The following is a 13,204-nucleotide window of genomic DNA, read 5'->3' as shown; positions in this document are numbered from 1 at the left end:
GCCTTAGATTTTTCACCTTTTGAAACCTAAAGTCAGCCTAATATCCCTCCCCTTTAGGAATAGTAGTCCTAAGTTCCTCCGAGACTGATAGGAATGAGACAGGTAATAGCATGCAATAATGGTCGAGACCAATCTGCGATTTAATACCTTAACGGGGTGGGGATGGTAGATATGGATATGATGACCGGTGCGCTAATACCTCGTGTATCCCCTATTCTGAGGAGTGTCATATCGGGTATCGCATTGACGTGATCAATATTATAAATAAACCTAGGACCCCTCTTTTCTCTTTTATATATTTTCAAGTATTTGTAGAACTATAACTCTTTCTTTTCAAAATTCGCCTTCTAACTGTTTTCAAACTCTTATGTGTTTAAATCCCCTAGTATTTGAGCCTATACCTGTTTGTTTGCTAAATTGCACAAATTCACAAAAAAACTGTCCGGTCGGGAACCACACTAGTGAATCCTGAGGGGTGACTAACACCTTCTCCTTAGGATAATTTCAAGCCCTTACCCAATCTCTGGTTATCAAACAAACTTAGAAGTGAACCCTATAGGTGTCTTAATGCACCTTAAATCATTAGGTCGTGACTCTTCAAATGCAAAACCCAGTTCCCAAAAGGAATGAGTTGTCCTATACCCAAAAAATGTCATAAACCCGATCTCCCGATGCAAAGAGGGAAAAAGGGGGAGCGACAGCATGGCGATTCCGCTGACACCCATATTCTCCCATTTTCAGCCTTTGAATAGTTACAACAATAACCCCAATCCTTTGCTACCTTATACAAGATATTTTTTGCCCTCTTTTCCTTTACTCTGGTCTCTAGACTTCCTAAGATATCTATTTTATTCTTTTGCAGAAAGATTCTTAGTTTCTTCTGCTTATAGGGCTTATTCTTATGTTCTAAGTACTTATAATCATGGTGGTTTTTGTATAGGATCAGAGTTCATCACCCCTCCTTGTATAGAAATTTGCCCATGTTGTGAATCTATTAGAAGTGTTAGCCTCACCATTTATAGCCTGCTAAAAAACTAGAGTATTCTGCCTTTCACTATCTTCCTTCCTTTGTATCATCATGCTCCTTTGGTCTGATTCATCTGCTGTGTTCTGCTTTCCTTTGTCAATTTCTGTTGGAGGTTGTACTTCAATCACCTCTCCAATCCTCTCTTCTTGTTCCTGCTGAGTTTTTGGCTTCCATTCCTTAATAACTTTCCTCCTTCTGCCTCTACTTCTTCTTTTAGGGGCCTTGAATTCAGTATCTTCATGATGTTTGGTTGACTTCCACCACTCAAAGATATCATGACCAAAATGTAAGCATTCACTATAGAAATTTGGCCTCCATTCATATAATATTTCCTGCTATCGAGTACCAGTGGGAGTTACAATCTCAACATTCTCCACTAATGGCTTTGTAATGTCAACTTTCACAAGCACTCTAGCATAGGAGATTTTATTCAGTTCTGCTATAAATTTGTCTGTGTACATTGGTAAACCTACAACACTAGCCACCTTACTTAATGCATCAGTAGTCCAATACCCAACTGATAGACTCGAAAATGAATCCACAAAGGAATTGTAGTGATATATTTAGGATCAAAGTGTAAATCTCTTTCCCAGTTTTGCAAAATAAATGGCTTGTTATGATATGAGTATGGCCCTGTTTGCACGACTGTATCTCTTTCCTCTACTGTTGTGAACCGAAACACATAATATCCATCTTGGTGATATAGAATTTGGGGTTTAGTGATAAAATCCCACACCGATTTTACATAGTTCTCCATATATTTCTCATACGGAGTATCACCAAGTACATATCTAATTAGAGCAGTCGTCCAATATTCATTTAGCTCACTTACATCTTCTTCCTCTATTTGAATGACAACCTTACCCTCTCTATGACTTGGTGGAACATACTCCAACCTCATCCCCATCTGAGAGTTACGATTCTACTGTCTAAGCTCCTTTACATGCACGACCTTCTCCTTCCCTACCTCTGTTGTTGCTATGACATCTGGATCTGGAGATGGCTTTGAAGATCCAGCTTCAGAAAATTGCAATCGTTTTGGACTGGTTGGCAATTAATCCTTACATTTTTGAGCTTCCTTCTCTGTAACAGTATTTGTACTGTTCCATTGATTATTGTTCCCTTCCTCATCCACACTTAGCTCTTTTTCCTCTTGAATTGGTTGGAATCTAGTTGGTAGAAAGCTTCCAAAGTTAACGGAGTGAGAGTCTGCATCGCTGAGTTCACCGGTGTTATAGCAACAGTCACCGGAGCTGCTTGTTTGTGTCTCCTTACTATCAATGGTGCACGTTAGCCTTCCTTGGCTTATCGTGCGCCGAGAGCATTTGTTAGACACCCTGCGGAGGATTAATATTTTTAACAAGCTTAAACATGTGGGTTTAAATTTTGAATTTGATTTTGTGAGAAATTTAGAGTGGGTGTTATTTAGACTTGTTAGAAATAGATAAGGAGGTTGTATATAAAATTTGAAGTAATTTAACGGAGATTTGGACTGATTTTGAACAAGATTTGCAATTGAAAATCGTCGAAGAAGTTCATCTACAGACGCTTGTATATAGGTGTATAATAGTGTATAAGATGTGTTTATACACTCATATATACTATTATACAAGATTATACATAATTATACAAAAAACTGACTTCATCTTCTTCTTTGCGTCTTTTCTAAATTTAACTCAAATCTATTCCAAATCATTTAATTTAAATTTTGAACTCCTTTTGATATTTTCAATCAACTGAAACAACACCCAATCCAAACAACTAACAAAATCAAAAAAATCCTATTTTCGAAAGCAAAACTTTGAATGGCCTTCAATGGTGGACTTCTACTCTTCAATTTTCTTACATTGCAACCAGGTGACACAAGGTAAGAAGCAGCAATGGTGGACGGCCCTTTGAAGCATATGTTGAAGATGTAAGAAGAAGAGAGAGTGAAAACAATGGTTGTGAGAACACATATTTAACTCCATAGCTTTTAGAAGCAATGGTTGTAAGAATACAAGTTTTGAATTTGCTAGTGCTTTTAAAATATGTACAATATGGGCTAGGTTGGATAAAACTTAAAAACATGAGCCATTTTTTGTTATGGTGTGAAGTCATGTGTATTTTCTTGTAATTTTTTCTTAATTTTACACCTGCTGCATTGAAGAAACCAACTGATCCAAGAACAGAGAGCATGGCAAGTATAGCTCCTGAAAGACCAAGCAAGACATGGAACACAACAATCGATCAAATTCAGAACAAATGTCAAAAAAGAAAATTGAAGAAGGCTAATATAAGCACCGCCTTAACAGACATGAAAAATTGTTCCCACCCTGACAGTATAAAATTTACTTTCTCAACTTCAAAAAATAGTATTCTCTCCGTTCCAGTTTATGTGAACCTATTTCCTTTTTTATCCGTTCCAAAAGAATGTCCCCTTTCTAAATTTGGAAACAATTTTACTTAAACTTACAATACTACCATTAATGAGAAACTTTTATAACCACACAAATACTCTGGGCCCCTTTTTGACTTGTTTAGGACCACAGACTCCAAAAGTCTTCATTTTTTCTTAAATTTCGTACCCAGTCAAATAGGTTCACATAAATTGGAACGGAGTGTTTTCTCATTATATTCCTGGATAGCACAGTCCACAGTTCCATCATTAGCTCACCCCAGGTACTGAACTCCTGAAGTGTTACTAATCCACCTAGCATAGACCCACCGGGATAGTCATCCAAGTCAAACCCCTTTCAGACAAGGTAATAATGATGAGATGTATCCAAATTGGAAGAAAGAAGAGAGATCACGATAGAATTGGATAAATCTCTCCAAAATAAATTGAATCACAGGAAGCTAAAATACTGTCATAGGGAACAAACCAGTCAATTAAAAGGGAAAAGGGGGCCAACAACGGGATCAAAGAATTGATGCCAAAGGAACCAAAAATAATTTCTACCAAAACTTAGGGCCCATAGTCCATAATATGTTAATGATTGCTACTAATAGGGTAAAAATAGCATGAGCTAGCCAGTTTTCGGACTGATCATTCAAAAATAGCTAACGTTTATAAAGTCATTAAAAAATAGCCACTATTTTGTTGAACACGAAAAGTTCCAGCATAATATATTGGAGATCGGTGCACACTTCTAGTATATTATGTTGGAACTCCAACACGCAGAAAGTTCCAGTATAATATACTGGAGATTGGAGCACTGATCTCTAGTATATTATGCTGAACCAGTATATTATACTGAAACTCCAGTATAATTATACTGAAACTCCAGTATATTATACTGAAACTCCAGTATAATATACTGGAGTAATTTCCCGGATTTTGAACAATGTTTTTGTTCAAATTTATCTTTACATGAAAACTGACTAAATTTCTATTACTTTTGAAATCGTGGCTATTTTTGAATCACCACTTGTAAATCTGACTATTATTAAATTTCTACCACTAATAGGAGCACGGCGAAAGGTAGAGCTCGATTTCAGTATGAGCAGAGTATCACAAGATCAACAATGTTAGACCTAAAATAAAATAAAATAAAATATATGTACATTCATCTAAATCATATTCATGGATAATGAAACATATTATCAGGGAAAAAAGGAATAAAAATAATAAATTTTTAGATTCAGACTAATCAAAGGCTTGACAATTAGCAAAATGCGCAGAAGAAAACATAAAAAGGAGAAGCAAACACTGGATTCGAATCTTCATCTGAGTCGTCGTCAGAATCGGTTGGATTGCAAAGGGAGCATCCTCCTTTGGGCCTCTTCTGCGCCGATAACGGTGTCTCATCATCATCATCATCGGGTATATCTCATTTGGCCCTTCCTTCCTAGGTTTTGATTCCACCATTTCTCAATTGATTAGATTTTAAAGTCTATCACTAGTCAGTTGTTGTGAAGTCATATTGTATTGACAATTGAAATTGTCAATATAACGATCACTTTCAAACTGACAATCAAATCTTCCACTGGGTTTTAAAGCGGTTTTCAATTAGGTATTGTTTCCTTTCCACGGTGTATTTGAAACTTATTTACTAAAACTTTTCAAATTTTATATATTATCCGCCCTAAATAATTTTTTTTTTTACAATTTATATATGATCCATTATTAGTGTCTTAAATTAGGGGATTCTTCATTTGAAAAAAGGCATAATTGCAGGGACGAAGTTTAAATTGTCTTTCCCTCTAAATAAGACCCTTTCCAGTTGTGTGTTACCTATTTTAAGCCATAATTTGCGCAACTCTTCTCTCTCTTTGTCATAATTACCTATTTTAAGAAAATATTAATGTATGGTACAACAACATACGAATTAAAAATAAATTTCATACAAATTTAATACAAAATTTGATATATCTACAATAATATACATGCTAAAAATAAATTTCATACAGCTAATTATATAGTATTCAACTTATTTACAACTTATCTACAACTTTCATACATCACTCTTACCTAGTTAAATACAACTATAGTCACGACCCAATTTTCCTTATAGGCTGTGATGGCGTCCAACGTTGCCGCTAGGCAAGCCAACGGTGAACTAGCCATGTATTATTCTTTTTAACATTTTAAAAATGGTTGATTTTTAATTATTAAATAAGTAAGAAATGAGAAATTTAATAAAATAAAGTGTAAATCATTATAAGACAAGTGTAGTGAAATAAATACTCAAAATTTATCACGTGTCTGCTGGCATAATTCCAAGACCTGGTGTCACAAGTGTATGAGCTACTAGTAGAATATAGAAAACTCTAAACTAATGTCTGAAATAGAATAGACAGAAACTAAATACTAAGAGAGACTCCGGGTGCTGCAGAACGGGCTCGAAAAGCAACTCATCACTAAGCTCGGGGTACCAAGGGTGCGTGCTGGGACGACTGCCAGATGTACTTGCCTCAGATCCTACACGATTAGTGCAGAAGTATAGCGTGAGTACATAAACAACGTGTACCCAGTAAGTATCCAGTCTAACCTCGAAGAAGCAGTGACGAGGGGTCGACATCGACACTTACTATGGGCCAACAAATAAAATATAGAAAATCTAAATAAGCATGGATCATGTAAACAATAATAGTAACTCAATAACAAGCGGTGAGTAAATAATTCTTCAACTAATAGTAAATTCCAAGTTAATTTTTGCTCTCAAGCCATAAGATAATATCAAGTATGCTTAGGCTCCGAGTATTATCACGCACGATTTATACCGAGGTCGTACGACCTGATCCCATTTATATACTGTATGCACTGCTGAGGGTCAAATGACACGAATCATAGATGCATCTATTAACCTGCCGAGGCGAACGACCCACTCCCATGAGAATAAGGAAGCTTACCTCGTTCGCCAAAGTACTTGCGAAGCGAGAGAACATGGATTTATAAGAGTTATTAAATATTCATCAATTTTTTCCCGAAAATAAGAAATCTAACTTGGATGTTTCAACGTTAAATTCTCTAGTATCAGCTCTATTCAAGATAATTAATATGCATAACAAATATGATAGTATAATTAAAGCATGATGTAAACCTAAGACTACCCAAACATCTCATGGAATATAGCTATGCATGGACTCTCGTCACTTAGTGCGTATGTAGCTCCCCATACAAGTAATTCACAAAAAAAATATATATCTAGGGGGATGAGTTCCCTCTTACAAGGTTAGGCAAGAGACTTACCTCGTTCTCAAACTCACTTCCGGTCCACAAATACGCTCTAAATCCTCAACTTGGTGCCAAACAATCCGAAACTAGCCAAATATTATATAAATAAATCAATATATACTCAAAATTTCATAATTTAACTATTGGAGTAATTACCCAATCCAAATTGAAAGATTCCTAAAATTCACCCCGGGCCCACGTGCCCGGATTCCAGAAATTTTCAAATATAATTGTTACCCATAATCTCACGAACTCAAATATATTATTTTCACCCAATTCCATAATCATTTTCGTGGTTAAATCACATTTTAATCAAAACATTGGTTTTTCAACTAAACTCATAATTTTCACAATTTTTTTCAGGTTAAAATCTACCCTTAATCTATGTATTTAACTTACATTGGATAGAAATTACTTACCTTTAATAGTTAGATGAAAAAACCCCTCTCCAAAAAATCCAAAATCGCCCAAGAAGTGAAATAAATGAACCAAAAATGGCCTAAGTCCCGTCTTAAATGAACCTTGCTGCCCAGCAATTTCCTCTTCTGTAGCTCCACATCAGCGAGCCCGCTCCTGCGTCGTACGAGCCGCACCTACGACCTTGCCCCCTTCTGCGGTCGCACATCTACGCCCCCATGTCCGCACCTGTGGACTCATCCCACATAGCCCAAATGCGCACCTGCGACCAACGAGCCACTTCTACGGTGCCGCACCTGCGGCCAGTCCTTCGTAGGTGCGAACGCACTAGAAGCCCTGCTGCTTCAACAACTTCTTCCAAGTCCAAACGAGTTCTGCGCATCGTTCGAATGGTATCCAGGCCCCCAAGGCCTCATCCAAACTTACCCACAAGTTCGAAATCATTAAATGGACTTGCTCGACCTCTCGAAATACGGAAAACAACACCAAAACTAAGAAGCACACCCCAAAGCAAATCGAATCAACTTATGAACTTAAAATTCTTCCAACTTGATCTGAACGCGTCGAATGATACTTAAACTACTCGGAAAGACACCAAATTTTGTGTGCAAGTCTTAAATCACCATACAGAACTATTTATGGGCTCGGAATCCCAAACGAACCTTGATAACTCCAAAACCTACTCTAAACAAAATTTAAAGAACTTTAAAACTTTCATTGCGCCAACTTTCAACTTTATGCGTCGAACCACTCCCGGGTCATCCAGAACCAAATCCGAACATACGCCTAAGTACAGAATCATCATAAGTATGTATTGGGACCGTCAGATCCCGATTCCGAGGTCGTTCACTAAAAATGTTGACCTAAGTCAAACCTAACCCTTTAAAGTTAATATTAAGGAACTAAGTGTTCCGATTTCAACCCGAACCCTCACAAATCTTGAACTAACCATCCTTGCAAGTTATAAAATAGTAAAAACACATACGCGGGGGGTCTTATTTAGGGGAACGAGGATCTAGAAAGTAAAACAACCGGTCAGGTCGTTACATTCCCACCTCTTAAACAAATGTTTGTCTTTGAACGGGTCTAGAATCGTACCTAGAGTGCCGAACAAGTGTGGATATCTGCTCCGCATGTCCTCCCCGGTCTCCCAAGTCACCTCCTCAACTTTTACCACAAAAATCTTCTTGGATCTCAACTGGCGAACCTACCTGTCAACAATGGCAACTGGCTCCTCGTCATAACCTAGGCTCTCATCTAGCTAAACCGTGCTGTAATCTAACATATGCGACATGTCGGCATGATACCTCCGGAGCATAGACACGTGGAAAACCCGATGAACTCTCGATAGATTGGGAGGCAAGGCAAGCTCATAAGCAACCTCCCCAACTCGTCTCAACACCTTAAATGGACCTATAAAACTTGGGCTCAACTTGCCCTTCTTCCCTAACCTCATGATTCCCTTCATCGGTGAGAATTTCAAGACAACCTTCTCACCCACCATAAATGATAGATCACGTGCCTTTTGATACGCGTAACTCTTTTGTCTGGACTGTATTGTGCATAGTCGCTACTGAATCAACTTTACCTTTTCCAAGGCATCCTTCACCAGATCAGTACCATATAACTTAGCCTCACCGGGCTCAAACCATCCAATGGGCAAAAGACATTGCCAACCATATAAAGCCTTAAATGGAGCCATCTCGATGTTGAACTAATAACTGTTGTTGTAAGCAAACTCAACCAAAGGCAAGAATTGGTCCCACTGCCCTCCGAAGTCAATCACACATGCTCTGAGCATATCCTTCAAGATCTGAACCGTCCGCTCCAACTGCCCGTCGGCCTGCAGATGAAAGGCTTTACTGAGCTCTACCCAGGTCCCCAACTCACTCTGTACTGCCCTTTAGAAATGCGAAGTAAACTGAGGGCCTCTATCTGAAATGATAGAAATAGGCACACCATGCAACCAATCAATCTCCTGAATATAAATCTAGGCCAACCTTCTGAATAATACATAGTCACAACCGGAATGAAGTGTGTCTACTTGGTCAACCTGTCGACAATGACCCAAACTACATCAAACTTCCTCAAGGTCCACGACAACCAAACTACAAAGTCCATAATAATGTGCTCCCTTTTCCACTACAGTATAGTCATCTGCTGGAATAGGCCACCTGGCCTTTGGTGCTCATACTTAAACTGTTGGCAATTTAGGCACCTCGTTACATACTCGACTATGTCCTTCTTCATTCGCTGCCACCAATAATGCTGCCTTAGGTCATGATACATCTTCGTATGGATGAATAGAATACCAAGAACTGTGTGCTTCCTTAGAATCTTCTTCCTCAAGCTATCAATATTAGGAACATATAGGCGACCATGAAGTCGTAGAACACCATCCTCACCGATAGTAGCCTCCTTGTCACCACCCTGCAGTACCGCCTCCCTAAGAACCAACATGTGCAGATCATCAAACTGACGAGCCTTGATCTACTCGAATAATGAAGACTGAGCGATGATGTATGCAAGAACTCAACTGGGCTCTGAAATATCCAATCTCACAAGTCTGTTAGCCAAGGACTGGATGTCGAAAGCTAATGGCCTCTCCTCTACTGCAATGAATACCAACTACCCATACTCTCTGCTTTTCTGCTCAGGGCATCTGCAACCATATTCGTCTTGACCGAATGATAAAGGATGGTGAAATCATAATCTTTTAGTAACTCAAGCCACCTGCACTACCTCAAATTGAGATCCCTCTGCTTGAACAACTACTGCAAGCTGCAATGATCGGTGTAATCCTCACAGGACACCCTATAAAGATAATGCCTCCAGATCTTGAGAGCATGAACTATCGGGGCCAACACTAAATTATGTACGGGGTAATTCTTCTTGCGGAGCTTCAGCTGACATGAAACATATGCAATAACTCGCCCTCCTACATCAATACATAAACCAAGCCAATGCATGAAGTATCGCAATAGATAGTATACATCCCTGAACTGGAAGGAAATACTAGAACTGATACCGTAGTCAAAGATGTCTTGAGCTTCTGAAAGTTTGCTTCGCAATCATCGGACCACCAAAACGGAGCACCCTTCTGGGTCAATCTAGTCAAAGGTGCTGTAATAGATGGGAAGCCCTCCACAAACTGACGATAATAACCCGCTAGCCCCAATAAGCTCCTGATCTCAATCGTCGTGGTAGGACAAGGCCAACTCTGAACTGCCTCGATATTCCTGAGATCTACCTTAATACCCTCGCCTGATATAACATGCTCCAAGAATGCCACAGAATCTAACCAGAACTCACACTTGGAGAACTTAACATATAGCTTCTGTTCCCTCAAGGTTTGAAGCACCACTCTCAAATGCTTCTCGTGCTCCTCCATGCTGCGCGAGTAGATCAAAATGGCATCAATGAAGACAATGACAAACAAATCAATTTATGGCCTGAACACCCGGTTCATCAAATCCATAAATGCCACTGGGGTGTTAGTCAAGCCGAAAGACATCACTAGAAACTCATAGAGGCCATATCTAGTCCAGAAAGCTGTTTTCGGAACATCCGAATCACGAATCCTCAACTGATGGTAACCCAATCTAAAATTGATCTTAGAGAACACCCTGGCACATTGCAACTAGTCAAACAAATCATCAATATGCTGTAATGGTTACTTGTTCTTAATGGTAACTTTTTTCAATTGGCGGTAATTAATGCACATCCGCATAGTCCCATCTTTATTCTTCATGAATAACATTGGTGTACCCCAAGGCAACACACTCGGCATTATGAACTCCTATGCTAGCAACTTCTTAAGTTGTTCTTTCAATTCCTTCAACTCATTTGGAGCCATGTGGTATGGTGGAATAGAGATAGGCTGGGTACCAGGAGCTAAACCAATACAGAAATCGATATCACGATCTAATAGCATGCCTGGTAGATCAAAAGGAAACACATCGGAGGACTGCTGGACCACGGGCGTTGAATCAATCGCCGGAGTCTTTGCAGTCATATCCCTAACATAAGCTAGATAAGCCACATAACCCTTCTTGACCATGTGTTAATCCTTTATAAAAGAGATAATCTGACTAGGTGCACTGATAGACGAACCCTTCCATTCCAATCTAGACAACTTTGGCATCGCCAAGGTAACAGTCTTGGCATAGGAATCAAGGATGGCGTAATATGGAGACAACCAATCCATGCCTAGGATGACCTTAAAGTCAGTCATATTAAGCAACAGAAGTTCCTCTCTAGTCTCATAACAACAGAAAGTCACGACACAGGACCGATAGATCCGATCCACAACAACAGAATCGCCCATTGGCATGGACACATATATAGGAGTACCCAAGGACTTGCGAGGAACACCCAGAAAATGCAAAAATAGAGATGAAACATATTAGTACGTAGACCCTAGATCAAATAGCATCGAAGCATCGTTGACATAAATAGAATAATACCTGTGATCACAACATCTGAGGCCACTACATCGGTCTGGCTAGAAAAGCATAGAACTTAGTTGGAGCGCCGACTGACTGGCCTCTACCTGACTGGCCTGCACCTGGTTTGCCTCCACTTGCTTGGCCTCCACCAAATTGGCCTCCACCTCTAGGAAGACCCTACCCACCTGCCCTTTGCCTCTGGGTCGCCGGACGGCTGGTGTGACGGCTGGTGCTGTAATCATAGGCTGATGACTCTGCTGCACTGCCTTGCCTTGAAGCCTGGGGCAAAACCTCTTCATGTGGCTAAGATCCCCGCACTTGTAATATCCTCTCGGAGCGGTGGGCTGCTGACCTGAAGACTTGTAAGCACGTGATTTTTGCCAAAATGAGAATTACTCCCAAAAATTCAAAAATAAAATGATTTTTCTTTGGTGTGCAATTTTGTGATATTTTGAATAATTATTTGTAGTTGTCTGTGCGTGTTTATTTGCTAAATTAATAAAAAATACAAAAATATGTCGCATTTTGCATGTAGGATTTAATTCTATAATTGATAATAATTAAATTTGTTTTACAAAAATAAAAAAATTACAAAAATAGTCATCGTTTGCATTTTTAGCATTTAATGTCCAAATATACAATTTTATGCTTAATTAATACTTAATTGTGCGTTATTTGTTATTGGGAGTTAATTTGCGCTTTTATAACTTAATTTAGTTCTTAATAATAGTTTAAGTATTTTTATAATTTAGTTTTAGATAAATAAAAGAAGAAAAAAGAGCGAAAATATAAAGAAAGTCGGAATGGGGCCTTTTCTTCAATTTCAAGCCACAGGCCCAAAAAATGGCCCAATCTTCCCTACGACCCAGTCCATTTCGAACTGGGTCAACCCGGTCCATAACCCAACACCCTATTATCTTGCATTTCAAAAAATAAAACAAAGAAAAACAAAAAAAAATAGTAAGAAAACCCTAAAAACCTAAACTAGCCTACCCGCCCCCTCCATCTTCATCTTCCCCAACACTCTCAAAAAACCCAACGTCCATGGCTGCTTCCCTCACCAAGCTTCATCATCCTCCACCTCCAAGCTCCTCATCGACACACACACAGCTGCGTCAACACCTTCACACGAGCACATCCTCCCTCACCAAGCTTCATCGTCCCCGTTCGAGCTTTCGCCATGCCCAACCATGGCTGAGCTTCGATGTTCTCACATGGTAGCTTCCGCTGTTTCGACACCACCCAAACTAGTCCGGCAGTCCACACGCACGTACAGTTTTCTGCGTCATTTCCGAGTTACTGCTGTCCGCCATGGCAGCTCCCCGTCGTCGACCTCATGGTTACTCCTGTTCTGCCTCGCTTCATTTTCCTCCGAGTTGCTGCTTCTGCTTCACTCCATCTCCTTCACGTAAACAAGTGAATCCCAGCTGCTTTGTTCATGCACTTCTGCCGCGACAACTGTTGCTACTGCTTCGGCGCGGCTTCAGTTGGTTTCGTAGGTTCGTGTTCGTCGCCGTTTGGTCGAGCTTTGGCCGAGGTTCGTCGAGTCAGTCCATACATATTTCATGTCGATCCGGTTAGTGGATTTTTGAGTTTTATATTGTCCGCATTTTTTTTTGATATTTTCGAATCTAAAATCGGCAAATGTTTGTT

This window comes from Nicotiana tabacum, chromosome 16 (genome assembly GCF_000715075.1).
Source record: "Nicotiana tabacum cultivar K326 chromosome 16, ASM71507v2, whole genome shotgun sequence".
In the NCBI taxonomy this organism is placed as follows: Eukaryota; Viridiplantae; Streptophyta; class Magnoliopsida; order Solanales; family Solanaceae; genus Nicotiana; species Nicotiana tabacum.
Note: the sequence above shows the minus strand (reverse complement) of the source record.